The sequence below is a fragment of the Pundamilia nyererei genome, unplaced genomic scaffold (genome assembly GCF_000239375.1).
Source record: "Pundamilia nyererei isolate P.nyererei 1_Seehausen unplaced genomic scaffold, PunNye1.0 scaffold00002, whole genome shotgun sequence".
NCBI lineage: Eukaryota > Metazoa > Chordata > Actinopteri > Cichliformes > Cichlidae > Pundamilia > Pundamilia nyererei.
In genome coordinates, this window is record NW_005187403.1 from 6928167 (window position 1) to 6932428 (window position 4262).

Sequence of the window (4262 nt, forward strand, 5' to 3'; positions counted from 1 at the left end):
CCCCAATCCCAGTCCGCGAGGGCCGGTGTCCCTGCTTTTAGATGTGTCCTTGATCGATCACAGCTGATTTAAATGGATAAATTACCTTCTCAACATGTCCTGAAGTTCTCCAGAGGCCTGGTAATGAACTAATCATGTGATTCAGGTGTGTTGACCCAGGGTGAGATCTAAAACCTGCAGGGACACCGGCCCTCGTGGACTGGGATTGGGGACCCCTGTTCTAAAACAATCACACCCTTTAAATGACGGAGGATCAAAACTGCCAAAATTAAGAAGACATGGGAAAAAAATGAGTAAATTCAGGTTAATGAAATTTATTACATTATTTACAATGCATTTGTAAATGATTGTGTTTGCTTTTGTATTATTTACCTTTGTACTATGGCTCCATAGTAGAGTTGTTGTGATTGACACCTCAGTCACACTCAGGTCAGAAACTGGTCAGCGACCCCCTGCCAACCTCCCATATTATTTACATTTGTCATAATTATTCTGTTTATCTACAATCAGATTTAATTTCATCTCTCTGTTGGCATTTTTGTGTTTTTTGAGTGGGTTGGGGTTACATTACGGCTAACAAGTAGATTTCCTGTTTTGGTCCCAACTAGCCAAACAACAAAGAACCACTCACTGCTTAAGGAATGGAGAGTGAAAGTGGACATTATATTCTGGTTGTTTTTGTTTTTTAACGTAACATTCATTGTTGCAGCCAAAGAGACTGCTTTTCCCAGACTGTCTTTATTAGACTTTATTAGTAACTGTTGTCCGCTGAGTTACTGAGTGTCACTAGTTAGCTAACATAAGCTAATGTAAGTCTATTAGCAGCAACCAATCCAGTAATGTCATATTCTGTACTGGCGCAATATAGCACTAAGCATGTTATAAAAACACATATTTTTTTTAATCCAGCTTCACACACAGTTTATAGAGGTTCATTTGGAAAAGCAAATATGTTTGGCACAACAGTGCATTTAAATCATAATTCAATTCAATTCAATTCAATTCAATTTTATTTATATAGCGCCAAATCACAACATAAGTCGCCTCAAGGCGCTTCATAATTATGATTTTTTTTTCTTAATTTGGCAGTCTTGGTCCTCCATACATAGTTAACTTCCTTTCATTATGGCTAAACTCATTTGTCTTGCTTTAGACTTCAGATTTTATGGAATGATTACTTGTACAAGCGCACCGAAGTCATTTGGGGAGCAATGTGATGAAATCCTTAAACTAATGATTTTTTTTGGGGTGTTATATTTCACTCTCAGGGGGTCTCATCTTAGATGCTGTAAAGCAGTTATTAAAGCAGGAGAAAGCACAATATACCGGATGATAAATCAGTGTTACTATGTCTCATTTGCATTTCATGTTACAAAAAAATGTCACATCATAATATTTTCTGCTCATCCATGGCGCATAGAGGGATATCTAACAAAACCAGCATACCTGAGAATCTTCAGAGTATGGCATTTGTTTGTAAATACATACAGTGTAAGAAGTGACGAACTGCTTACATTCCTCTCAGCATATGATGGGGATGAGTATCGGACAAAACACTGTATATTTTGGAAATTTTAATTTGTAAAGTAAGACCAACCTTGCTTTATGGTTTTATTGTTGTTGTTTTTTAAATGTGTCATTGTAGAAATGTTTGAATTAAAGACATTTCATGTAAGAACTTTATAAATATTTATAAAGCTCTAAAGCCTTAACCACGGCAGATTTTTTTGGTTGAAACCATGATTCAGACAGTACAGAATTTGTGTGTTGACAGTATTTTGCCCTGTGTAACTGTTTATGACTAAGTGATATACTTAAATGTCTTTTAGATGCTGTAGTAGTGTCTTTAAAGTTACTGGATTTCTTGTTCCTTTTAAAGATTTTTGTTGCGTGAACATAACACTGTGCCATATCAACAAATCTACTCGTGACTTTTTTTCCTTCTTCTTCTTTCAGCTACCAAAAAATAATTAAATAAATAACAAAACCTTTTGATATTTCTAATATCAAACAGTCACACTGCACTTTGAAAACTGTCTGCCTGACTAGCAGGTTGTTGTGCAGGGTCACAGTTTTCTCACTCGATGCTGGTGATGAAAATGTGCCGTCATAATGTGATCTGGAAAATGCTGCAGAATTCCTCCGTTAGAACTGTGACGAGTCCGGCTTTTATTACTGCTCATGTAACATTTTAATTAAAGGCTTATATGCACTGTGATAATCGTAATGACTATATCAGATATTAGTGGATTCATTTGATTTTAGTAAAGTGTTTAACACGTACACTATAATAAGGAAAAAATGATTGCATTTTAGAAACTTTGTGCACAGCGTTTTATATAAGAGTTACAAACTCACAAGGAGATGAAAGACAGGATTCATCTGAATCCCTTTGAAAAATACACAATATACAGTATAAAAACACAGTTGTGGCTAAAGAGAATAAATTATTTTGCTGTGTCGATAAAACCAAAACACATAAAGCAATGCGTGGACTGTTCGCTGAGCTACGCAGTGCCATACTTTGATTGTAGATGTTTCCTGAAAGTATTGTTGCTGCCATAAAACACATACTTGTTTTGAAAATGTTGAATGTTTTTATTCTGTATACAAAAAATAAAAAGTAGTTTCAGTACAGGTCTTGTTGACTGGTGTTTGTCTCTTTTTATTTCCTTTCTTTTTTTGTGAAGAAGTCCGATTCCGCGCCAAGCGACGGGGAGATAGTTGGCAATAAAATATTATCACAATAAGTACATCGCTGACATTCATTGTTTAAATTACTGGATCTAGTTTTTGGCTTTTGTACAGTGAGCTGTGCCCAGATAGTGATGATATAACTCGGTTCCCAGAAAAGCCAGAAAATTGTGCTGCTTTGAATTATGTTTAATTTCACTTTTTCAAATATCAGTTAGCAGATGTTTCAGCTGGCATCCCTGAAGGTAGACATGAAACATGCAGCTTAAAGTTGCAGCTATGCTAAACATATATAGATGAGTTATTGGACTGTTATTGGACTTTTTCCACAAAGAAAAGGTTTGTTTGTTTTTTATGTAAAACCCAAATTGCAGAAAGTTGGGATGTTCTTTAAATTTTAACAAAATGAAAACTAAAAGACTTTCAGATCACATGAGCCAACATTGTATTCACATCAGAGCATAAATAAATGAGTTTGTTTCAAATTTGATGTTTCCTACAGGTCTCCAAATATTTGGCACAGCAACGTGTTCACCCTGATGTAGCATCTCCTTTCCTTTTCAAAACAGTTTGAAGCACGTCTGGGCCTCAAGGTTATGAGATTCTTGAGTTTTGTTGTTGGAATTTGGTCCCATTCTTACCCGATATAGGTTTCCAGCCACTGAAGAGTTTGTGGTCATTTTTCGTTTAATGATGTGCCAAATGTTCTCTATAGGTGAAAGATCTATACTCCAGGCAGGACAATTCAGCACCCAGGCTCTTCTCCAACTAAGCCATGCTTTTGTAATCGCTGCAGTATGTGGTTTTGCATTGTCCTGCAGAAATACACAAGGCCTTCCCTGAAATAGATGTCATCTGGAGGGGAGCACACGTCGCTCTAAAACCTTTATATACAATATTGGCTCATGTGATTTGAACGTTTTTAAAAAGGCATGTAGAGATGGTCAAGATGACTTGGGAAGAAAGATGATTTAAGTGAATTTGAATGAGGCAGGATTGTTTGTGCCATGTGGGCTGGTCTAAATTTTTCAGAAACTGTTGATCTACTGGGATTTTTCCAACACAAGTATTTTTAGGGTTTACAGAAAAAGGTCTAAAAAATATCCAGTGAGCTGTAAAGGTCAGAGGAGAATGCCCAGACAGCTTTTAGGAGAAGATTATCTCTGAACCCATAACACATCAAACTTTAATGCAAATCTGCAGCAGAAGACCACACCGATGCCACCCCTTCACACAGGCTCACCAAAATTGGACAATAGAAGGTTGGAAAATGTTTGCCAGTCTCAGTTTCTGCTGAAACATTTGAATGGTGCTGTTGTAAACATCCTGACTTGTATCAGCTGGGCAGGCTGTTGGTGGTGCTGGTGTAGTGTTGCAGTGCATATCTTCTTGGTACATTTCGGCACCTCTTAATACCGATTGAGCATTGTTTAAACATGACAGGCTACCTGAGTATTGCTGCTGACCATGTCCATCCCTTCTAACAGTGTACCTATTTTATGATGGTTCCAGCAGAACAATGCATCATCTCACAAATCTCAAATGATTTCAAGCTATTTTTTTTAACA